The 26,611-nt window shown below is 40.2% G+C and overlaps 1 protein-coding gene across 2 annotated transcripts in view; it reads left to right on the forward strand.

Moving 5' to 3' along the window:
- Window positions 1–24,786, forward strand: part of LOC149432475 (uncharacterized) — a 208,866-nt gene extending 184,080 nt beyond the window's left edge. For both annotated transcript variants that reach the window (XR_016308989.1, XM_089665126.1), the window contains exons 5-6: window positions 6,363–6,420; window positions 21,732–24,786. The gene's annotated coding sequence lies outside the window, so the exon portion shown is untranslated. The remainder of the gene's footprint in view (window positions 1–6,362; window positions 6,421–21,731) is intronic.
- The last annotated feature ends 1,825 nt before the right edge of the window (window positions 24,787–26,611 follow it).

Here is a 26,611-nt window from a genome sequence, read left to right on the forward strand (position 1 = left end):
CAAGTTAGAGCACTTATTTGCTTCTACAGTGTCTCTCCCTCACTGGCAAAATATTGCTCACTAGTGAGGGAATGCTGTAGAAGCAGGTGTTTGGTTTCTTTGCCTACCTAGCTATCCCCATGCTACTAAGCTGCCACCAGCAACACTACCGCTAGTGTGCAGTAGTGTCCATAAACATGCAATTATGTTGTAAAGTGCTTCCAATCCACAATTTATAATATCCTCTTAAATTATCTTCTTAAAATATCCTCATGAAAGTTCTCCGTGCTTAGCTAAAAGAAAGTGACTTGTGCTCATAGAGTGCTCATCAATCGGTGACCCCCTTTGTGACCACACTCACCAGATCTGGTGGACCCCTTGCTCTATGCAACGAGTTAAACAGCACTTTTGTCTGGTGAGGAATTTCTCTCTTCTCTCTCACTGCTTGTTGCTGTCCAACCTCTCCCTCCAGCTAAGAGCATAGCAATGGCTAGACTATTATTATTATACAGTATTTATAAAGCGCCAACAGTTTGCTCAGCGCTGTACATTGCAATGAGAGACAGTACATGCGACAGTACAAAACAATACAATGTGATACACGAGGGGATCGAGGGCCCTGCTCTTTCGAGCTTACAATCTAGGAGGGAGGGAATATTGGTACAGGGGTCAATGGCTGTGGGGGATGGAGTGGTAGGAAGAGTGGAGGAGGTCGGCAATTAGCAGGGGGTGGGGTAAAATAATACCTCAAGTAAAAATTAGAGGGGAAAAGGAAGCGCTCATAGTGTAATATTGTTACATAGTTACATAGTCTGGCTGAAAAAAAAAGAGAAAAGTCCATCCAGTTCAACCAAAAAAAAAAAAAAAGTTATAATCCTATACCCACAATTGATCCAGAGGAAGGCAAAAAAAACCCAGCAAAAGCATGATCCAATTTGCTCCTGCAGGGGAAAGAAATCATTCCTGATCCCCCGAGAGGCAATAGGATATTCCCTGGATCAACTTTACCTATAAATGTTAGTATCCAGTTATATTATGTGTATCTAGGAAAGAATCCAGGCCTTTTTAAAGCAATCCACTGAGCTGGCCATAACCAACACTTGAGGGAGTCTATTCTGCATTTCACAGCTCTTACTGTGAAGAAACCTTTCCGTAGTTGGAAATCAAATCTCTTTTCCTCCAGACGTAAAGAGTGCCCCCTTGTCCTCTGTGATGAGCTCAGGGTGAATAACTTTACACCAAGTTCTCTATATGTACCACTGATGTATTTATACATGTTGATCGTATCCCCCCTAATCTCCTCTTCTCAAGAGAGAATAAATTCAGTTCCTCTAATCTTTCCTCATAGCTGAGCTCCTCCATGCCTCTTATCAGTGTGGTTGCCCTTCTCTGCACTTTCTCCAGTTCCTCCATGTTCTTTTTTTGAATTGGTGCCCAAAACTGAACTGCATATTCCAGATGAGGTTTTACTAATGATTTGTACAGGGGTAAAATGATCTCTCTCTCTCTCTCTCTGGAGTCTATACCTCTTTTAATACAAAAGAGGATTTTGTTCACTATAGAAACCGCAGTTTGGCATTGCATTCCATTATTAAGCTTATGATCTACAAGAACTCCCAGATGCTTCTGCACCATTGATTCCCTCCAGTTGTACCCCCTAGTATGTATGATGCATGTATATTCTTAGCCTCCAAGTGCATAACCTTACATTTATGAACATTAAACCTCGATTGCCACATAGTTGCCCAATTAAACACTGCATTGAAGTTGGCTTGTAAGTTGGAGACATCCTGTAAGGACGTTATTCCACTGCAAAGCTTGAAACAGTATATTTAATCCCAGACCCTATATCGCTTATAAATATATTAAAAAGTAAGGATCCCAACACTGAATGTTGGGGTACACCACTGACAACCCTAGACCATTCAGAGTATGAATCATTAACCCCTACTCTCTGAATACGATCTTTTAGCCAGTTCCCTATCCATTTACATACTGATTTTTTCCAAGCCTGTAGACTTTACCTTACATATTAGCCATGTGTGTGGAACTGTGTCAAACGCTTTTGCAAAATCCAAGTATACCACGTCCACTGCCACCCCTCTGTCCACGGTTTTGCTCTATGTGGTCTTTTATTAATCTCTCCAGTATCTTCCCAAATATTAAAGTTTAACAGGTCTATAATTACTTGGTAAAGATTTGATCCCTTTTAAGAAAAAGGCACCACATTGACCTTATGCCAATCCAGTGGTAATATGCCAGTCATTAAAGAGTCCATAAAAATTAGAAACAATAGCTTTGAAATGACAGAGCTCAATTCATTAAGGACCTGTGGGTGTATGCCATCCGGTCCAGGTGCTTTATTCACCTTTATTCTGTCTAAATATTTCTGGATCATATCAATTGCGAGACAATGTGGATCATCTGGAGCTGTGTCAATACCATGCCCATTATGGACAAGAGCTCCCCCATGCTCCTTTGTATACACAGAGCTGAAGGAGGTATTTAATACATTTTGTAAAGGGCCTACATACTTGGTCCTGACCTTTTTACCACTAATATATTTGAAGAATGTTTGGGGTTTGTCCTGTTATCTTTTGCAATCTTTCATTCATTTTTAATTTTTGTGGCCTTGATTTGCTTTTTACATATTCTGTTATATTCTTTGTAATGTGTAAACGATGATAGCGATCCTTCATTTTTTTTTAATGAAAGCTCTTTTCTTATTATTTATAGCTTTTTTAACTTTGGCAGTAAGACACATAGGTTTGATTTTTAGCCTTTTAAACTTGTTGCCCATGAGAATATATTTTGCAGAGTGTTGACATACAGTCATTTTAAAGAACTCCCATTTCTGTGTTGTGTTCATTGATGCAAATATTCCCTCCCAGTCTATGTCTTAAAGAGCAGCTCTCAGCCTTGGAAAATTTGTGTTTTGCATATTTTTTATTTTCATATAAATGCTACCAATTCCAATGGTTGTTTGTAACATGGGCTCCTTCTTATCACCTGCCATAGCCCTCCCCCATCTTTCCCCATTTCACCCACCAATAAGGACTGACCCCTGTCTGATCTGTCTGCCCCATTGTAATCTAAATCTCCCTCCCCCCTCAATCCTAGTTTAAATACTCCTCCAGCTGTCCCATAAACCTCTCCCCCAGCACAACAGATCCACTTCCATTTAGGTGCAACCCATCTCTAGCATATAGGCTGCACCTCAATGAAAAGTCAGCCCAGTACTCTAGAAACCCAAATCCTTCCCTCTTACACCAGGTCTTTAGCCATGCATTTAGTTCTCTAATCTCCCTGTCTTTCCTGAGTTGCGCATGGCACAGGTAATATTTCAGAGAATATCACCTTGGAGGTCCTTCCCTTCAACTTGCAGCCTAGTGCTCTGAATTGATTCTTAAGAAGCCTCCACCTTCCATGTATTCTGTCATTGGTTCCAACATGGACCAAGACAGCTGGGTCATGCCCAGGCCCTTCCAGTAATTTATCAACCCAGTCCACCACATGCTGAACCCTGGCACTAGCGAGACAGCAAACCATTCAGTTGAGGCGATCCTGGCGATAAATTATTCTATCAGTCCTTTTGATTATAGAATCCCCTATTAGCACCAACTGTCTAGGCCTTCCTGCATTACCCTCACCATCCCTCCCAGATGGTCTGCCCTCCCAGCTGTTAGGGATAGCAGTGACATCAAGGGCTGTCACCCCTGAGCTTGCCACCCCCACATCTTCACCTAACTTGACAAATCTGTTTGGGTGCTCAAACCCAGGGCTGGCCTTCCTTTTCTGTGAGCCCCTACCACTCCGTCTCGTTACATTAACCCATCTTCCTATCTGATAATCCTGACTAGCCCCTCCACCCTCCACATCAATCCCATTAGCTATCTGCTCAGAGAGCAGAAGACCCCTTTCAAGGTTGACGGATGTGCCCTGTGTTGCAACCTGCTCCTCCAGATCTCTAATGCAAGCTTCCAGAAGGGCAACCCGCCCACATCTGTCGCAGCGGTATTCATCCTGGAGCTCTTGCTCCATTGTTGCATACATGCGGCACATTGTGCACTGCACAAAACCTTCAACCCTGCTAGCACTCATTATCCCAGTTACAATATTAATATTACTAATAGGAAATATCAGATGTCATAGGTTAGTAGACTCCTGTTATAATCTCCTGTTTTCAGCTCCGTTTTTTTAACTCTACTTAATCAAATGTAAACTTGGTCAAAGGTCCAGCAAGAAAAATACAGGCACGCTCTGAGTGAGCTCTACAGAAAGTTATGCTGGACCTGGAGCACCTGTGACCAATTAACCCCTCCCCTTAATCAGCAGACTGAAGGAAGGAAAGGAAAAACACATTTTATTTAAAAAGTGACAGAAAAAGTGATTAAAAAAAATTAAAAGCTGCTAGCAAGACCCCAAAGAAGAAAATAAAACAAATACAATCACCAGCAGACAAAAGCAAAACTGTTTTTTACTCTCCACTCAAATTTCCCACTCTTTTTAGCTTTCAGCCAGCAAAACGTGCCAGACATTGTATTAACCTCCCTGGCGGTATTCCCGTGTGTAGCTCGGGGTAAAGTTTAAGTACCACAAGCGGTAACCCTGAGCTATACTCGGGCTTACCATGCGGCGCTGCATAGGGAGTCCCTGCAGAGCTTACCTTGTCCTTCGCTCCCGCGATGTGTCCCCTGCAGCGTCCCCGGCCATCTCCTCCGGCTGATGCCGGCATCCGGCTTCTGTGCTCCGGTCCCTATGACGTCGGGACGTACGGGCGCCCGCCGTCGGCGGGAAATTTGAAAATTTTAAAAAAATGTCATTTTTTTCAAAACGAATTTTACATAGTAAAACATTGCTGTTTCAAACCATTTCACATACATTTTGTCCCGAGTGCTTTGTCCTGTCCCGTCTGCATTTTGACTGTTCTTTCTGCCTGGAAACTTAGAAAAATCCATGGCGTCCAAAAAGCGTCCCTTTAGGTCAAAAGCGGGTTTAGATCAGCTAGAGAACAGCGATAGTAAATCAGAACCACTTGCAGAATTGAGTGATAATGATTCGTGGGGAAATTCATCAGACACTGAAAACGATTTTGCGACTTTGCTTAGTGATGTGCGAATTTGGCGCTAAATTTCAAATTTCAGTGTTTTTGGTTTGATTATATTATTGAAATAAATGTATTATTATTATATTATTATTTTTTATGATTAATTATTAAATTATAATTTATGATTTTGTGTTTCAAATTTTATCATACCCGGGATGTTTAATAGACTCTTGTTCAGACAGATTTCAGTGAGTTATTCCTAAATATTACAGCCTACAATAAAAAAACGACATATTTCCATGCAAAATAATGGTACCGCTTTCAGCACCAAAAATCTGAAATAATCATACTGCTAGGGAGGTTAAAGGAAATGTTGTAGAATTGCACTTACAATATACATAAAAACATTTAACCGTGTAAAACCCCAGGGCTGAGGCTGTTATCGGATGGATCAAGCAGTAGCACCATTCATATTTCCTACTCACACGGAAAGTTCATTTAGGAAAGTGAAACAGTGTTTGCTTTAAATACCAAGCTATGTGCATTGGGATGTTAAAAAAAATAAATCTGAAGTAAGCAATGCCACGCATGTAAAAAAATGTTGGGGAGTAGGAAAGCCTGGTCACATGATCTGTCAAAGTAATGTGACAGAGCTCTCCTCCTATCACAGAGTGTTCTCTGCAGCATTATACAAAGAATACCGTGAAGCACTGAACATAAAGAGGAATATATTGTATACTGCAGTGTTCTGCTGATAGCAATATCTGATCTCAGTCATAAATTAGGTTCTCCGTTTACAAAAGAAACATTTTTTTATTCCTTTAGTAAATCAACTCTAATTCGTTTTCATCAATAACTGGGTATTAGCTAGTCATTAGACATAATGTCATTTTATACAACCAAAGCAACCTCACACATCACTATATGATGTCAGTTGCACATTTAATAAAAACTGAATAACAGCTTTCAATACCAGAACTTATAGGGTTTTTGTAAGGTAAGAACACATACACAAAAACTGCTACTGCATTGCTCTGCTGGTGTCATTTTATCACTACAGAGCTTTTCTTCAGCTGCAATATACACATAGTCACTAATCCAAATAGAATATTTTGATATACAGACATGAAATACATGTCTATTCTGTATTGGAAATGTTCCTTTTTAGTAGCTTTCTGTTCTGCATAATTGTAAAGAACTGCAAAATCTAATAATATGATAGATGATTATAAATCATTATAATACTAAATCAAATTATGACATTTCACTATATTAATTTATTTTTCTGAACTGAACCTAATGTGTATGTGTCTCTGCATGTGTTACATTTTTACAGTACTGGAAGATTGTCGCGGAAAACTGACCCAACTGGTGGGATCTTTGGCAGAGAAAAGGTATTATAAAGCCAAGCGTATCGCCATGGAGTCCAGGCAGAATTTCTCCAACTGGTAGCTGTTTATTACATTTAAAAGCTCAGTTATTTCAGGGTTTCCAAGCTTGCCTTACTGATAAAACACATTTTATTATTTACATTCATCCACTAGGAGAGGGTTTTTCAAATCTAGTACAGGGTGACACTATACCTCTAAGGTATTGCCAGATAATGGAGAACTACTTCAGTTTTTGGAAGACCGACCCTTTCATAGGGCATCTCCAGCAGACTTCAGGGCACTTAATTGCCCAATTGCCCTTGAGGAAAAAGCAACAGCATTGGCAACCACCCCGCCAGGCACAGATGGCTTGCCATCTGATGTTTATAGGCAGTATGACCAAGTGCCAGTATGACCAAGGGACAGTTTGGGAGACTTGTCATGTTTATGATGATATCCTTGTTCTAAAAATGTGGAGAATCTGTACTCATTGTGCTTCTATAGCGGATTTTAATTCTTATTTGTTAAAAACATTAATGAATTAAAAAAAAATAGTGTTGGGATTTTACCTTTTTGTAGTTTTGTGATTTTGTAAAGAGTTTTAGTCAGCGTAGCTGCATGTCTGTTAGTGTTCTCTAAGCATGCCTTCCAGCAGGGTGTGCTATAGATGTAGGTCTGTGGATATGTATTGCCTGGCCAAGCAGCAGGCTTTGATGGGCATGTTGTAGTGTTATTAAATATCTGAGACACTTACTGGCACACATTCTTCCCTCCTGGACTTTCCCCTCTGACAATACCTGTACAAGTGTACTACCTGATTTACAGTTAGCGCCATATATATTTAGACACAGGCAACATTTAAGTTTTTTTTCAGATATTTACCTAAACATATTCAAACTATAGTTATATAATGGATATGGGCTGAAAGTGCACACTCTCAGGTTTAATTTGAGGGTATGTACATCCAAATTGGAGGAAGGGTTTAGGAATTACAGTTCCTAAGAGTAGCCACCCCCCCCTTTTTCAAGGGACCAAAAGTAATTGGACAGTTGAATCAAAAGGTGTTTCAAGGCCAGGTGTGGGCTACTTCTTTGTTATTTCTTCATCAAGTAAGTAGGTAAAAGGTCTGGAGTTGATTCTAAGTGTGGTATTTGCATTTGGAATCTATTGCTGTGAACCTACCTCATGCATTCAAAGGAGCTGTCCATGCAAGTGAAACAGGCCATTGTAAGGATTCAAAAATGAAACAAATCCATCAGAGAGATAGCAGCAACACCAGGAGTGGCCAAATCAACAGTTTGGTACATTCTGAGGAAAGAGGAATGCACTGGTGAGATCAACAAAATAAAAAGGCATGGACGTCCTCAGAAGACAACAGTGGTAGATGATAACAGGATCCTCTCTATGGTAAAGAAAAACCCATTCAGAACATCCAGAAAAGTGAAGGACACTCTCTAGGAGGTGGGCATATCATTGTCAAAGTCTCAAAGTTTACAATCAAGAGAAGACTTCACGAGAGCAGATACAGAGGGTTCACCACAAAGTGCAACCATTTATAAGTCTGAAGAATAGAAAAGCCAGATTAGGCTTTGCCAAAAAACATCTAAAAAAGCCAGACCAGTTCTGGAAAAGCATTCTTTGGATGGATGAAACTAAGATTAATCTGTACCAGAATGACTGGAAGGAAAGTTTAGAGAAGTCTTGGAACAGCTCATGATCCAAAGCACACAATGTCATCTGTAAAACATGGTGGAGGCAGTGTGATGGCATAGGCATGCGTGGATTCCAGTGGCACTGGTTCATTGGTGTTTATTGATGATGTGACAGAAGACAGAAGCAGCCGGATGAATTCTACAGCATTTAGAGATATATTGTCAGCCCAGATTCAGCCAAATGCAGCAAAGCTGATTGGACTGCGCTTAACAGTACACACAAACAAAGATCCAAAACACATTGCAAAAGCAACCCAGGAGCTTTTGAAGGAAAAGAAGTGGAATATTCTGCAATGGCCAAGTCAATCACCTGATCTCAACCCCATTGAGCATGCATTACACATGCACTGAAGACATGTGCACTGAAGAAAGCTGCAGTTAGAGTCTGGCAAAGTATCAGAAAGGAGGAAACCCAGTCTTTGGTAATGTCCATGGGTTCAAGACTCCAGGCAGTCATTGTCAGTAAAGGATTCTCAACAAAATATTACAAATGAACATTTTATTTATGATTATATTCATTTGTCCATTTACTATTGGTCCTTTGAAAAAAGTGGAGATGGCTACTCTTAAGAGCTGTAATTCCTAAACCCTTCCTCCAATTTGGATGTACATACCCTCAAATTAGACCTGAGAGTGTGCACTTTCAGCCCATATCCATGATATAACTATAGCTTGAATATGTTTTGGTAAATACCTGAAAAAAACAAAAATTGCGCCTGTGTTCAAATACATATGGTCCTAACTGTATATTAGGCCTTAGGGCAGTGTTGGTCAATCTTTATTGCGGCTCCCAGCATGTCTGGAGGTATACACAATAACTTCTTTTTTGCAAATTTGTCATTAGGACATTACATTGTGATGAACCCAGGAACACTTTCTTTAAATTGTTAATGCAACATTAAGAGCCTATTTTTGTTTGTGTTGGGGTAACACATAACACAACAGCTTGATGGATGCGCTGCTGTGCATGTTGTAATGCCATTATTTTGAATGGCATCCTAATGTACTATTACAGTAGTAGTCAACAAACCAACACTGCAGAACACCACAACAAATATGCTTTGCATTGTGGTGTGCTGTGTTATAAAAAGTAATATATGATTTTTAGGGACTATTTACTTCTTTATAGTGCGTTAACACACCCTGCCAATGCAAATATACTTAAAGGATAAGTTCACCTTTGGAACATGTTACATGTTCCACCCGTTTTTAGGATGGAACATGTAACATGTTCCCATAGCTGCAGCAGCGCCCCTCCCACCGACAGATAATACAGGGAGAAGTTTCCCCGTACTATCTGTAAGATTTGAAAACAGCGTGGCCGTGTGGGGCTTCACCCAAATTACTGCGTCACTCATTCACAGAGTTCTGTGAATGAGTGCCTACAAGTCCGGCAGTCTTAGCAGCTGTGGGCTTCTAGTTTTTAATGAACTACTACGGCGCTCCATGGCTTCCTGTCAGAATATCTGCTTGACCGTACATGGCATCAGCGGTCCACTGATTGCTGGTGCAAAGCTTTCCAAGTTCCTTTGGACAAAAATAATAAATGCACATTTTTTTACCTGCAAAAAAATGTGCATTTATTATGTTTGTCCAAAAGGTCATATTTAATATTTTATGTAACCTTTTTTTTTTTTTAGCACAATGCACCACACTATTATGTGTTCAGGAATGCTGAAGTTCAGGGGGGCATTGCCTGAGTGCATTGGGGGAGCTATTTAAAATGAATTTGACTCCTACACAGTAACAAATGTTATGTATGGGATTTAGGAACCACTTTGTCTGCTGGGCATGTTCAAGCATTGTTAGTCTGTGGACTTTACCATTCTGACATGAACTCTTCTCTCTCACCAAGTGAAGCAGTGCAATTCAAGAATAAGTCTTTCACCACTGTGGCTTGTGCTCTGCATGATGATGACATATGATTGACAATAGCACTGGCCAATCAGGAACCATCATCATGGCAGAGCACATCCCACAATGAAATATTAGGTATTGTTGCATAGCCTTGCTTGAGCCAGTGAGAAAGGAGAGTTCATGTCAAAAAGGAAAGCAATGCAGCCACACACTGAAGAAGCCACAGTTTGCCCACACACAGAGCTCCTGTCGCAGTGACAGCCGGCATCGGGTGCCCTGCCCACAGCCATGATCACTTCCTATGTAAAAAGAATGTGGAAGCATCATTCCAGATTATGTGTACAGTGCTCTGCTTACAGGGTACTCCTGTGAAGCACTTTGTAGCAGGAGCAATATCCCTAACGATTCAGCTCCTGGGTTTAGTGCTTTTTCTCTCCTGGGAGGACCCCTTGATGATACTGGCTGCCATCGAATGCTACTTTGGTCCTAGAGATGGTTGTTCCCCACAAGGAGGTGGTGAGTGACTGACTGGTAGGAACGCAACGCAGGAACCTTTCCAAGCTGTCCTGCTTGAATACTAAGACTGAGAAACCACTACACCTTCAGTTGTCAGAGTCACAAAGGAAGGTTAGAAAGACACACAGAAGATCAAAGGACTGGTGTTTATTTACTAAAGCTGGTTCACTCAGAATCTCCTGCACTTCTGCATAGAAACCAATCAGCTTATTTTTTATTGCTAAAGTTTAATTAAACAACCTGAGGTTAGAAGCTGATTGTCTACCATGTACAAGTGCTCCAGATTCTGAGTAAACCAGCTTTAGTAAATAAACCCCACTGTGTTTGTATAGAAGCCAATGTGTATCCTATGTCTCCTCCACCCTCCCTTCTATTCTCCATGCACATGTGCAATAAAGTCTACAAAAACCTTAGCATCATTCTAAACATCCAGAGAAAATAACTGCTCCCTGCGAAGAAAACATCTAGGACAATTTTTGCAAAGTAATTTGGCCTGGGACAATCACAATGTACTTGCTAGTAAGCTGAAGGTCAATATTTAGCCACATTTATTGAGGATCAGGTGTTTGAATATGATTGTGGTTTATCAAACCTGGAAGAATACATGCAGATTGTCAAAAGTTATTAAATGTTCCCCTGATGTGGTGCAAATACAGTAGGAAGCAACATGTTTTTATTTAATCAGAAAAAAGGCCTTTGGAGGGATTTGGTTACTCTGCCTATTATGCATGTGTATTGAAACAAACAAGATAGATACATTTACATTAGATAAGAGCATTACCTCATCATTTTCATTGATTCCTACAAATATTCTTTATGTAATGTTTGAGATGTGAAGTAGTACACGTAAAGTACAACATTTTGGTTTCAATAAAGTAAAATATGAGGAATAAAATATCTAATAAGCTGATACCACACACATATTTTAGTCTAAACATGGACTTATCTCACTGTTTTATGGGGGAAAAAAGGAGAGAACCAAACTGGCAAAATCATGCTTGCTTGCTTTTTCATTTTCAGCGTGCAGATTATTATTATTTATTATTATTATACAGTATTTATAAAGCGCAAATAGTTCGCTCAGCGCTGTACATTACAAAGGGGGACAGAACATGTGACAGAACAATACCAATACAATGGAAAACATGAGGGAATTGAGGGCCTTTCGAGCTTACAATCTAGGAGGGAGGGGATGGTGGCACAGGAGGATAAAGCTGTGGGGAATGGAGTGGTAGGAAGAGTGGAGGAGGTCAGCAAGTTAGCAGGGTGTGGGGTAGGCTTCCCTGAAGAGGTGGGTTTTCAGGGTGCGCCTAAAGGAGGGGAGAGTAGGTGATAATCTGATGGGTTGGGGCAGGGAGTTCCAGAGGATGGGTGACACCCTGGAGAAGTCCTGGAGGCATGCATGGGAGGAGGAGACCAGGGAACTAGAGAGGAGGTCTTGTGAGGAGCGGAGTGTGCGTGCTGGGCAGGATATTAGGTAAGTGATGTAGTTCGGGGCAGTATGGTGGACAGCTTTGTACGTCAGTGTTAGGATTTTGAATTTAATCCGTTGCGCAATTGGAAGCCAGTGGAGGGATTGGCAGAGGGGGGTGGCGGAAACAGAGCTGTTGGTGAGGTGGATGAGCCTGGCAGATATATAAGGCCTTTGGTTAGCCTCTGGGATGAAGCCTACTATGGGTGATCATCAGTCACATAAACAACTAAGGAATAGTTTCATCTGAAATTCAGTATGTCCAGTACAAAGCTATATATTGTGCAAACAGGAATATGTTGAAAGCATTTGCAGAAAATATACCGTATTTTCCGGCGTATAAGACGACATTTTAACCCCTGGAAATCGTCTACAAAGTCGGGGGTCGTCTTATACGCCGGGTGCTGTGCTGAAACCTTACCGTACTTCCGGGTTGACGCTACTGCGCATGTCTTCGGCAGCAGTAGACGATCGCGGATCACCGTAGCTCGCAGAACTGCATGAGACGTCGGATGCAGCAGTGCTCGATTGAGCTTGACTGAAACTGTGATATGCAGAGAAGAGATACACAGTGATTCTGCGCATGTCACAGTTTCAGTCACGATCAATCGAGCACTGAACGGCTGCATCCGACGTCTCATGCAGTTCTGCGAGGAATGGTGATCAGTGATCGTCTACTGCTGCCCTAGACATGTGCAGAAGTGTCAGCTCGGAAGTACCGGTATGGTACTGCTGCATCCGACCTTGTCCCCTTAACTTCTATGAGATACGGTAATTATTAATATTATAATGTCTGTGGCAGTTCTGTGCAATTTATGGTATCTTGGAGACAGGCAGGGCTGGGCAGGCAGGGAGAGCTGACCCACCCAATCCAAGCAGGCTTTGTATGCAGTGTGCACAGTGTGCACAGAAAATACTGGTACATTGCTTGCCGTGATTGGTTGGAAGAGGGGGGTAGTCTTATACGGCGAGTATAGCCCAAACCCTATATTTTAACAGGAAAAGTAGGGGGGTCGTCTTATACGCCCAGTCGTCTTATACGCCGGAAAATACGGTAATTAAAAAAAAGTTAAAACATAATTGCTGCTTTTATAAATTAAACCTTTTATTTCCTGGGTATGTTTTGGCATTTTAATACTTAGCCTCTTCATTAGGAGAAATAAACAATGACATATCACTATTTATGTAACATTTGTAAAATTTTCTGATCCAAAATATTTTCAGCTTACAAAGGCTTTCTTTGCAAGGTTAGTTTTAATTTTCTATTGCCTGCACTTTACATTTAATTTAACGGTCTTTTTTGCTAACTTCTAACTGACGATAAACTGATTCTGCAAACTGTCAATTTAGGCTCTATAAATTCTCAGAATAAAACTCATGTAATGGTTAAACGATTGTTAAATATTTAATGTGATGAAAAAACAACTTCACACCTACAGTATGTTAAATTTAGACATGCGAATTGAGCATTTTGATGAAAATGTTAGCTTTAGAAGAAATATTGGGTATGGTTAAACAATCTTAAATATAAATTGATGCCCTAATCCAGGGGTGTCGAATTCAATTTCATTGGGGCCACATCAGGATTATGCCCTGAAAGGTTCAGTTGCATCTGTAGGACTAAATAAATGTATCTACCCTTTATCATATGAAATTATTGCCTCTGCATTCGATTATTACAGGTTTTAGGTATAACTTAAGACCCAAGCTGTGATGGGCAGGTGCCGGCCGGCACAGAGCCTTAGTCCTGTAGCAGATGATGCAAGTCTGAAAAGGAGGGTAGCTAGCCGCTGGTATCATCCACAAGAAACCTTATTGGAGACTACTCAGACAGAACATGGTTCTGCCATGGAGTTCTTTCTGAGAAGTCTCCAATAAAGTTTCCTGTGGAAATAATTATAAGCAGATGTCCAGAGCACCCCACTTCCCCTTTCATTAGATGTCAAGAGCCCCCATAAGAAGGCAAGAGTCCCCCCACCCTTCCCTGCATCACACTGCATCACCCTTACCTTGTGCTGCTACCAGGAAGAAGCTGGGGGTGGAGCTGGGAAGAAGAAAGTGTAGAGTCTGGAGGAGGACCAAATGATTTAATCACTTTTATTCCTATTACAAAAAATGTAAACATCCCTTGTAATAGGAATAAGGAATGACAAGTCCTCTTTATGGAGAGATCTGGGGTTTGGGGTAGGAAAAATCCACAACAGGAACACAGATAAAGATATAAAGTCTGACAGAGGTTCTAATATTCTCCTACTCTGCTAAAAAAAAATACCATTGTGATGCTGTTAGAGAGCTTTTCTCGCTTCCTGTCTGGTGAAATGTCAGCAGGACAGGAAGTGAGGGTAAATCTCTTTTACGGGGCCATGGATAGCAGTAAAAACCTGACAGAAGTGCTAACTCTTCCCTGCTCTATGTAAAAAAAATAGAAAAATCAATCTGGCTGGACCACTTTTATTTATTTCAGCTTTTGGTTCTTAGATTTGTTGACTGCATTAGTTTTCTTTTCTCAGGCTAAGTACATTTTCTGCACAGAAAAATACCAGTTGATTCTGCCAGAACTCCAGTGTTCTTCTAACGTTCTGTGTACTAAACTCAAATTTCAAGCAAAGTTATCAGTTCCCACTAGTTATTCTCTGTGACCTGCGAAACATCTCATCCCCATGTTATAGAGAGTAGGAAAGGAGGAGATATTCTGTAGTCCTAGGGTGTTCTAGGGTTCTAGGGTGACAATGCTGCTCTTCTATACATACAGTACTGTAAGTGATTGATGTTACATTAGAACAGGAAGTGTGTACTGGTAGGATCATCAGGTGAAAAGAAAAGAAAAGCCTGAATAAAGGAAAACAAAAGCAGACACCACATCTAAGGACTAGTATGCTGAAATGTATTATATTTTTGTTCTTGGGTTTAGATACAATTTAATGCAGCTCATTCATTTTGTATAGACTGTCAAAACAATGCAGGAAAAAAAAGCACATGCATCATTTTTTCCAACACATTTGTGCATTGGAGTGTGCTTTATTGTAGGTGCCTTGTGGTGTACTGCGCATGTCCATCCAGTTCAATTCTGCTCAATGTATATTGTTTTCAATCTTAACCACTTCCAGCCCACATGACGTCATATGACGTTGTGAACTTTGTTTAATGGTTGAACTGGATGGACTTTTGTCTTTTTTTAGCCAGACTAGCTATATAACTATGTAACTTTGAGTGGAGATATCTGGATGATGCTTGCAACTACAAGCTTCATCCAGATATCTTTTTCTTCAGCCGACGATTCACTACAATGTAAAAGCCATCCCAGCAGCTCATTAGCTCCCAGCACCTCCCTCCACTCACCGGGGCTTCTCTGTGCTCTCCCGTGCAATCGGGAAGCCGGATAACTGGTCTCCTGGCAGCGCCAGTTTACCATAGAACTGGCCATGGACCATATGGTACCCAGCCATCTCTAGGACCCTGGAAGGCCGGAAGCGATGTCATGATGCTACTTCAGGCATTGGCAGATGTAAGCACTGCCATTTTTTTTTTTTGCTCATTAAGGCAGTCCATTAGAAACAATGGGCCTCCAACACACCAAAATGTCCCAAAAATCAGAAATGTCGCAAAATTTTTGCTATCACTTGCCATGCACTGCAGTTTGTTGCAACGCTTCTGCATCACATCCAAGGGCGGACTGGCAACTCATGGGACCCCCGGGCAATAGGGGATCACGGGGCCCCTGTGTCCTTGCCCAAACTCAAAATGCCTATGAAAAAGGTACCAGGGGCATCTCATGGGCCCCCCTACTGACCCCGGGCCCTCGGGCAGTGCCCGAGTTTCCAAATGGTCAGTCCGCCCCTAGTCACATCAGTTGGGTACTAGTTTCAACAGTGAAAATTAGTAGTGCCATTCAAAGTGAAGGCACTATAATACAATAGGTGTAAATAAACCCTCAGTGATTTGCTTAAAAAAATTGCACTTCTGAAATCCCTTATGCCCATGAGTAATACTTTGTTGATCCAGGTAGTTATCCCGTCTCATTCAGGGGTCATGAAGGGATTTTTCCCATTATCAAAGCAAAGCTTTCTAAAATTTTGTTTTCCCTCCTCTAGAAGTTGAGTTACACTAGGAATCGCACAGGAATGCGATTCACACGTGATTCAGTGTGGTGCGATTTTAGCCCAATAAATTGAATGCACTTTTTTGGGAAATGCACTGCAACTAGATAACATAGTACTTCTATACCATGCAAGCTGGTGCAGGCAAATGCACTGCGTGCTTCCTGCATCGCTTACTGATGTGAACAGGAGCCTATTCCCACCAGGAAGCGGTGTGGGAAACTTGCGTACCATGTGCATTTCCTGCACCGCATTCAAAACGCACTGCAGTTGCGATCTGCAGCAGATGTCAATGTTAGGTCCACAATACCCCAAATGAAGATCGCAACCGCAAAGGGTTTTCCTGCACCGGATCGCATGGTACCATGCAATCTGGTTGCAGTGTGTTTTTTAAACTAGTGCATGTGCTACCTTTTCTGCAATCGTGCTCATTCAAAGTAAATGGGTTCAAATCATATCTCACTGCACTCATGGGAATCGCACAGGAACATGCCGGTGTGAACCAGGCCTAAGAGTTTGGATGATGCAAGTTTTTCTTTTTTTTCATGGAGTTAAACTTTAATAGCATGTCTTTCCTTAAAGTGTTACTAAACATTAGCAATCTTGTCAATAAATATCACCCAAACCGTCCTCTCTGCTCCTCGCATGACCTCCTGCTCTCTAGCTCCCTTGCCTCCTCCTCCCATGGTCATCTCCAGGATTTCTCCAGAGCCTCCCCCATCCTCTGGAACTCTCTACCCCAATTTATCAGACTATCGCCTACTCTGCTCACTTTTAGGCGATCTCTGAAAACTTATCTCTTCAGGGAAGCCTATCCTGCCCTCAACTAATAATGGAATCTTCTACTCTTCCTACCAATCCATCCCCCACAGTTATTACCTTTTGTACCACTAGCCCCTCCCTCCTAGATTGTAAGCTCCAAAGAGCAGGGCCCTCCTATCCCTCTTGTATTGAACTGTATTGTTGCTGTATTGTCTCCTGTTATATTGTAAAGCTCTGAGCAAACTGTTGGTGCTATATAAATCCTGTATAATAATAATAATAAACCCACAACAGTAAAATCAGTCTGTATATGCAGTAAAGCATGCTTGTTATACTCACTGTGGAACCTAAGGGGTTAATCCTCTGCATAGTGTAGAAAGGCCGTTTGAGCCTGACGTCTCTGCCCCTCCTTTTCTTCAAATGTCCACCTGATAAGACAGACTGAACCCGTAGCCACATGCACATGCTCAGTTTGGTGTGTATTGTATTGAAGTTTTTTTTTTTGGGGAGAGTGCATGTGATCAGCACAGGGCCAATCAGCACTGTCCAGAGAGAGGGTGAGGGGTTTTGCATCCTCCTAGAACAGAAAGAAAACTCCTCCTACAAACTTTAACATGTGCTCAGCTTGACACTGATAGAAGTCACAAGACTGCTATATACTGCTGATGAGAAAAGGTATTTAGCAGTTTATATTTACTAAAATAATTGCACTTCCATGTTCTGTGTACTGTGGGAGAGCAGATAGAGTGAATGCAGGATCCTGGGTTTAGTAACACTTTAACCTACCTTATAATCTCCTAGATTGTAAGCTCGAAAGAGCAGGTCCCTTGACCCCCTCGTGTTTTGTTTTGTTACTGTATTGTCTCATGTACTGTCCCCCACTATAATGTACAGCGCTGAGCAAACCTTTTAGCGCTATATAAATACTGTATAATAATAATAATGTAACTATGAAACTCAGTAGTGTGTAAATGTAATTGTTAAACCAACTTCTGCACCTTCTTTAGCTACTACACTTATTTGTAACATATTTACAAGATAGTGTCTTCTACGTTTCTTCTAATGTAGAAGGTATTTAATTCAATTGATATAATAAAGCCTAGGACATTTTGTTGTTCATATACATTTGCTCTAGGAAAAGCCCAATGTGCTTTGGCTATACTCCTGACTATGCTTCTGTTTCACTCTTTGGCCACAGACTTCTTGCCTGTGCCCATCTACAAACGTAACAGTCAGTGCCAATTCACACATGTGCGGTGCGGCTTGACAGCTCTAGTTTCAGTGCGAATGAAAAGCAGTCATTTAGCGATTCAGGTCTAGTTCAGGTCAGGATTTGAAGAGAGAAAACCGTTCTGGAATTGTGTTCACAAATTCATGAAGTGTGATTCAGAAGCAATTCCTATAGAAATCAATGAGTCTGTAATCTGCACTTGAACTAGACCACACTGCTCAGAAATCAGGAACAGGACTCTTTTTCAATCAACACTGAATCTGCACTGCCAGTGCACTGGACATACTGTATGTGAACAGGCACCATAGGAAGCAATGTTATTTCACATGCGGATTGAATGCCGTTCAAACCTAAAATACTAAAATCACATACTTGTGCAATAGGCTGCCAGTACAACAATTAGACTGTACTCTGATTTGTTTTTAGGTAATTTTTTCAATTATTTTATAATGTTTAATCTTAGAAATATTATATTGCAGTGAAAACATGGTGCTTTATTTATTTATTTATTTATTTTTCAATAAACCTACAGTAGATTATCATTCTACTTAAATATTTGCATTTAAAATAATTTTTCCGTTACTGTTTTAATACTCATAATTTAATTAATTTGAGATTATAGTACGTATCTAAAGAGAGGCAATTCTTTTATACCACTTTTTTTTTTTTGCAACCAGAGAACTATGTATTGTAATTTAATAAGAATCCCTAACCAATCTAATTCTTTTCTCTAAGGCTACGTTCACACAAGCCTTGTTAGCAAGCGGTAGACAGGCGTTTGGGAAGAGTTTTTACCGTTTTCCAAACGCCTGGGAAAATTCTGCACATTGCAGCACACAGTGCTGTTCAAACGGGAGCATTAGCGTCATGCTGTGTCGCATTGCGGCAAAACGGATGCCTCTGGTTGAGTCAGGAGGAGTTGAAGCCTCCTATTCAAGTCTATGGTGCCGCTCCACAAATGCCCCGCTGGCGTTTGCAGTGTGGTTGCGACGCGGTTGCGGAGCGTTTGCGGAGCGTTAACACCATTCAAACTTCATTATAGGCATTTGTGGGGCGTTTTTAATGCTTGGCAAATGCCTAGCAACCGCCGCTAAACCGCGCATGGGACTGTTTGGGGACTGTTTGAGGAGCGTTAAAAATGCTCCGCTAACGCTGGACCAAAGCTTGTCAAGCGCTATAGGGGCGTTTGGCAAGAGTTGGAAAAACAGTCAAGTGTGAACGAGCCCTAATTGTCACTTAAGTGGTTATTAAGGTAGACCAGTGTTTATCTTATTGCATACCCTGCATTAAGGTTAAAAAAACCTGAGTCCTATCTCGATCCAACACTGTGACCATCTGCAGCGGCGCTTCTCTCTCTTTCTCCTCACAAGAGAGAGTCTGAACCTTAAGCACTTCTCATCTGGCCGTCAAATGACGGCTGGGTGGGATATTCACTGTTCCAGGTGGACATCATATGAATTGCTCTCGGAAGGCACCTGCTTTAAAGGCTTCTTTCTGGCAACTTGATCATTCAGCTCATTTTTGTATTGTCTCATTGTGCTCCTTCAAACACCTACACCATTTTTTTCTAGAGCAGCCTGTATTTCTCCTTAGGTTACCTGTGGGTTTTTCTTTGTATCCCGAACAATACTTCCTGCAGTTGTGACTGCAAACTTTCTTGGTCTACCTGACCTTGGCTTGGTATTAAGAGATCCCCGAATTTTAGGTGATTTTAACGGTATTGACTGGCATATTCAAGGCTTTGGATATCTTTTTATATCCTTTTCATTTCGAAAAAGTTCCATTACCTTGTTACACAGGTCTTTTGACAGTTCTTTTCTGCTCCTAATGGCTCAGTATCTAGCCTACTCAGTGCATCCATGTGAGAGCTAACAAACACATTGACTATTTATACACAAATGCTAATTGCAATTTAAAATGCCACAGATGTGGGAAATAAACCCTTTATTGTCATTTTAACCTGAATGTGTCACCTTGTGTGTCTGTACCAAGGCCAAACATTCCATGGTATGTGAACTTTTGATCAGGGCCATTTGGGTGATTTCTATTATCATTATGATTTAAAAAGGAGCCAAACAACTGTGTAATCATAAATGGGTTCATATGATCTATCCTTAAATAAAAGATAATGTTTTGATCAGTCATATTTTCAATATCAATGCCAAAATTTCATGATTTGTGCCAGTGTATGCAGACTTTTGAACACAACAGTGCATCTGGAAAAGCAGCTCGCTCTAAGGCTTACCATACACTGCATAATCTAATTGTACAATCTCCTTTAGATCTACGTACTGCATGAATCTACCTGATTTTATAATAATTGAATATATTGCTTAGGTTTGTCCTCATATTACATAATTTTGGTAAATCTAAAGGAAATTGTGCCGAGATTGTACAATCAGATCGCTGTATATGGTCAGCCTAAAATTCTGGCCAAAAGCTAGTATACATACAGTATGTGTTATTTACAGTCTTAATGTGCCCATGCTATGTATATTAAGGATGGCTGCACACTTGTACGGTTAACACAATAATCCATTTTGGGTTGATTTACTAAAACTGGAGAGTGCAGCAATGCCTGGAAACTAATCAGCTTCCAGTTTTATCTCAAAGCTTAATTAAACAAGCTGAAGTTAGAAGCTGATTGGTTACCATGCACTGCTGCACCAGATTTTGCACTCTCTAGTTTTAGTAGTTCAACCCCTATGTCACATTACATCAGGGGCGGACCGACAACTCATGGGGCCCCCGGGCAATAGGGAATCATGGGGCCCCTATGTCCTTGCCCACATTAAAAAAAAGCCTATAAAAATGTACCTGGGGCATTTCATGGGGCCCCCTACTGACCCTGGGCCCTCGGGCAGTGCCCGAGTGCTCAAATGGTCAGTCCGCCCCTGCATTACATGCATCGTGTTGAGGTAGCCATTCCCATGCTTTATAAGTTGGCCCCAAAGTGTCTTAAAAGGGACAACTAGTGTTGTGTTGTCTCTGTAGATGACTAGTAGTGGTTTGGCAATCCTTATTTATGTATTGAATATTTATTTGTGACGCAAAAATTATTTATATAGTTATAACACATTTTATAAAAAAAAACAAGCCCCCAAGCCATTGTATTTTTCCTTTAATGAATACTTTCCCAAAACTTTTTAAGCTATCACATCCTGGCAAATCTTTGATGACTCTGCAGAAATGGGAATGTTGTGCAACAATGGTAAACAGGTAGAGACATACATCACCGTTTAAAAAAATAAAGATCATAGACATGAATTCAATGTATTTTTGAGTTTCTAGTTCATCAGCTCATAATGTATTGTTACTTTACATCAGATTTTTTAAGAAACCATCAGATACTGACCTCCAGCCCACTTTGGGATACCAAATCCAGGTTATCTTCTATACAGATGATTTTTAATGACTTACAGATACCATTGTGGGAATTAGTTTTATTTAATATGTTGTGAATGTTTTCATTTTCTTTCTTATTTTATTTATTTTTTGTTATGAAAACCTTGTATTGCAAATTATTCCTTATGGATGCTCATCCTTTAATTATTTGTTAAATGATAACAAATGTTCAGGAACTGTGAATTTTTATTGTTCTACATTAAATAATGTTCCTTTTGAATGTTCTGTTAATTAAAGATGAAGATTTTATGTGTAAATATTTCTTATTTGTTTTCTTATCACAGATGCAGCACAATGGGATATCCTGATGAGATATTGAACCCTAAAAGGATTTAAAGCCAGCATCTAAAAAGTCTTACAGTATATGTAATTGCAGTACACTTGCTGGTTTGTTGGCATGTGGACTTCCACACAATTTACTCAGCTATCTGCTGAAGTTTAAGCTGTATTTCTAAAAAATACTATTAGCACACTTTTGCCTTACCTAATAGAGCCCAAATGTTCACATGATTATATTGTGGATATTCACCATATTAACAGTTTGTAGAGGCAAACTGTTTATATCTTAACATGGTGATGAATATTATTAATTAGATTTTTTAGACTAATGCTGGTTCCTGTAAGTTTAGTGTGATGATTGTAAAATATCCTAAAATTTTTGTCATCAGACAGATGGGAAAGAGGAAAATAAAAGTCAAGATTTACGAGTATTTTACATAGTTACCTTTTTGTCTGGCTGAAAAGAGACAAAGGTCCATCCAGTTCAACCATAAAAAAAAGTTTTAATCCTATATCCACATTTGATCCAGAAGAAGGCAAAAAAACCCAGCAAAGCATATTCCAATTTGCTCCTGCAGGGGAAAAAAATTCCTTCCTGATCCCCTGAGAGCCAATAGGCTATTCCCTGGATCAGCTTTACCTATAAATGTTAGTTTCCAGTTATATTCTGTGTATCTAAGAAATAATCCAGGCCTTTTTTAAAGTAATCCACTGAGCTGGCAAGAACCACATTTTCAGTGGTTCATATAGTGAACACCGAGTTCACTATATGAACCACTGATGTATTTATACATGTTGATCATATCTCCCCTTAATCTCCTCAAGAGAGAATAAATTCAGTTCCTCTAATCTTTCCTCATAGCTGAGCTCCTCCCATACCTCTTGTCAGTTTTGTTGGCCTTCTCTGCCGTTTCTCCAGTTCCCCAATGTTCTTTTTGTGAATTGGTGCCCAAAACTGAACTGCAATTTCCAGATGAGGTCTTACTAATGATTTGTACATGGGTAATATGATATCTCTCTCTCTTTGGAGTCTATACCTCTTTTAAACCAAGAGAGGATTTTCTTCGCTTTAGAAACAGCAGCTTGGCATTGCATGTCATTATTAAGCTTGTGATCTACCAAAACACCCAGATCCTTCTCCACCATTGATTCCCCCAGTTGTACCCCCATAGTATGTATGATGCATGCATATTCTTAGCCCCCGAGTGCATAACCTTACATTTATCAACATTAAATCTCATTTGCCACATAGTTGCCCAATTAAACAGTGCATTGAGGTCAGCTTGTAAATTGAAGACATCCTGTAAGGACGTTATTCCACTGCACAGCTTGGTGTCATCTGCAAAGATTGAATGGAATTTTTAATCTCAGACCCTATATCGTTTATAAATATATTAAAAAGTAAGGGTCCCAACACTGAACCTTGGGGTACACCACTGACAACCCTAGACCATTCAGAGTATGAATCATTAAGCACTACTCTCTGAATACGATCTTTTAGCCAGTTTTCTTCCCATTTACATACAGATTTTTTTCAAGCCTGTAGACTTTATCTTACACATTAGCTTTGTGTGGGGAACTGTGTCAAATGCTTTTGCAAAATCCAAGTATACCACGTCCGCCGCCACCCCTCTGTCCACGGTTTTGCTCACCTCCTCATAAAAATAAATCAGATTTGTTTGACAACTTCTTTCATGAATCCATGCTTTCTGTTGCTTAAAATATTTTTTCCAGCAAGAACTCATCTATGTGGTCTTTTATTAAACTCTCCAGTATCTTCCCAACTATAGAAGTTAAACTAACAGGTCTATAATTACTTGGTAAAGATTTAGACCCCTTTTTAAATATTGGCACCACATTGGCCTTTACGCCAATCCAGTGGTGAAAAGACAAAATGGTTGGCCGCACAGACAGCGATGTAGTAGATTAAATCCTTTTTTGAAATCCTTTACACACAATGTGATAAAAACATGATAGCTCCAAGACTGGACAGAGGAACAGCAATCCAATAGCACTATGCCAGTCATTAAAGAGTCCCTGAATATTAGAAACAATGGCTTTGAAATGACAGAGCTCAATTCTTTAAGGACCCGTGGGTGTATGCCATCCGGTCCAGGTGCTTTAGTCACCTTTATTCTGTCTAAATATTTTTGGATCATATCAGTTGTGAGCCAATGTGGATCATCTGGAGCTGTGTCAATACCATGTCCATTATGGACAAGAGCTCCCCCATGCTCCTTTGCATACACAGAACTGAAGAAGGTATTTAATAAATTTCCTTCTTTTTGTCCCCAGTCACCCACTCTAGATTATTTTGTAAAGGGCCTACATGCTTGGTCCTGACCATTTTACTATTAATATATTTGAAGAATTTTTGGGGTTGGTTCTGCTAACTTATGCAATCTGTCATTTGTTTTCAATTTTTATTTTATTTATTTATTTCAGGTACTTATAAAACGCCATCAATTTACGCAGTGCTTTACACATATATATTGTACATCCACATCAGTTCCTAACCTTCAAGGAGTGTACAATCTAAGGTCCCTAACTTACATTCATTCATACACATACTAGGGACAATTTAGACAGGAACAGGGGCGGACTGACCATTTGGAAACTCAGGCACTGCCCGAGGGCCTGGGGTCAGTAGGGGGCCCCATGAGATGCACCTTTTTCATAGGCTTTTTTGAGTTTGGGCAAGGACACAGGGGCCCCATGATCCCCTATTGCCCGGGGGCCCCATGAATTGTCAGTCTTCCCCTGGACAGGAACCAATTAACCTACAAGCATGTCTTTGGAGGTGGGAGGAAACTGGAGTACCTTGAGGAAACCCACGCAGGCACAGGGAGAACATGCAAACTCCAGGCAGGTGGTGCCGTGGCTGGGATTCAAACCAACGATCCTAGTACTGCCAGGCAGAAGTGCTAACCATTTAGCCACTGTGCTGCCCATTTTTGCTGCCTTGATTTCCTTTTTGCATATTCTGTTATATTCCTTGTAATGTTTAAACGATTATAGCGTTCCTCATTTTTATATTGAATAAAATCTCTTTTTTTATTATCTATAGCCTTTTTAACTTTGGCCGTAAGCCACATAGGTTTGATTTTTAGCCAGTTAAAGTTGCCCATGGGAATATATTTTGCAGAGTGTTCACATACAGTCTTTTTGAAGAACTCCCATTTCTGTGTTGTGTTCATTGATATTTATTACCAAAAGTAATGTGCTACCACACGTCTTTCTGTCCGGAGTCAGGAAATAGACAATCCCAGAGACATAGCTCTAGGTTTTCAAGGAACTTTACACTCCATGTAACAAGTGTTTTGCATCCCTTCATTAGACAAGTACACTACGAAGTATGGGATTTTTGAGTCATTTAACTTTATAAAACTGTAGCCTTGGATAAACGATGTGCATAACTTGTATGCCTGGAAGAATAGTCTGTCTTTCCCTCATGGCAACCAATGAGTATTTTATTACTTACTCTAAATGCCTCTAGCAACAGCAACAGGAGAAGCTGATTTGTTGTCATGAGAAAAATACACACAATTCTACACCCGTGCACTTCTTACCTGAGACTCTGAGTATTTTTGTGTTGGAACAGATTTTCATAATATAGATATATTTTTAGATTTTAAATATTGAGCAGAGATGAACAAATATGGTGTTGGGCTTGGAGTTTGAGCCAACTTTTTGTATAAGGGACCTGCAGTGGGAATTTCAGATGGATTATTCTTCAGATCACTCTGCAAATAGTTGCTACAAAGACAGTATGTTCAAACAAAATTGCAAACATGTATTTTTAATCTTGCATCACAAGAATGTCAACAAAACAATAACTCCAAGATACAAACCTCTTAATTCCATTTGAATTCCAAATCTGCATTTCCTGAGAAAATATATAGATAACAGCTACCAGAAAGAGGTATTCCTCTCTTACCAGAAGAACTCAGGTTCATATGTACATAAATAGGTTAATGATTGCAAAGTTATCATACAAATATGAAACTTTTACCAAGTAAGCTCTAGAAGATTTTACCCCCTCCATGACCAGGCCATTTTTTGCTGTTTATCACTGCACTACTTTAACTGGTAATTGCATGGTCGTGCAACGCTAAAACCAAATGACATTTATATAATCTTTTCCACAGAAATAGAGCTGTTTTTTGTTAGTATGTAATCACCACTGGATTTTTTATTTATTATATAAACAAAAAAAATCTTAAAAGATGAAATATTTATTTACTTTCTGCTATAAAACATATCCAGTAAAAATAAAAAAAAAAATCACATTTCTTCATAAATTTAGGCCAAAATATATTCTGCTAGATGTCTTTGGTTAAAAAAAATCCCAATAAGTGTATATTAATTGGTTTGCTTGAAAGTTATAGTGCCTACAAACTATGAAATATATGCTGAAATTTTAATTTAATACATTTTCATACTAGTAATGGTGGTAATCAGCGACTTCCAGTGGTACTGTGATAGTGCAACAGGCAATCTTACACTAACTGACACTTTGTGGGAACTGACTAACTGGCACTGACGTCACCATTGACACTAATACAGTGATCAGTGCTAATACTATACACTGTCACTGTACTACTGACACTGGCGGGGAAGGGTTTAACATTTAGGGGCAATCAAAGGGTTAACTTTGTGCCTAACAATGTGTACTGTGTGTAGTATGTGCTGCTTTTACTAAGCGATGTGCCAGTTTTTACTCCCCTGCTTTGCAGGAGAAAAAACAGCTGTCCATACAGAGCTCTGTGTTGTTTGTCAACACTGAGCTCTGTTCTGTCATTCACTCAGCTGATCAGCAGGTCCCGGCCATAAAGCATTGGCTGGGACCTGCTGATCGGCTTGTGCTGTAGCAAATGACAACACA

The sequence above is a fragment of the Staurois parvus genome, unplaced genomic scaffold (genome assembly GCF_062004578.1).
Source record: "Staurois parvus isolate SC_StPar_1 unplaced genomic scaffold, SC_StPar_1.0 ptg002140l, whole genome shotgun sequence".
In the NCBI taxonomy this organism is placed as follows: domain Eukaryota; kingdom Metazoa; phylum Chordata; class Amphibia; order Anura; family Ranidae; genus Staurois; species Staurois parvus.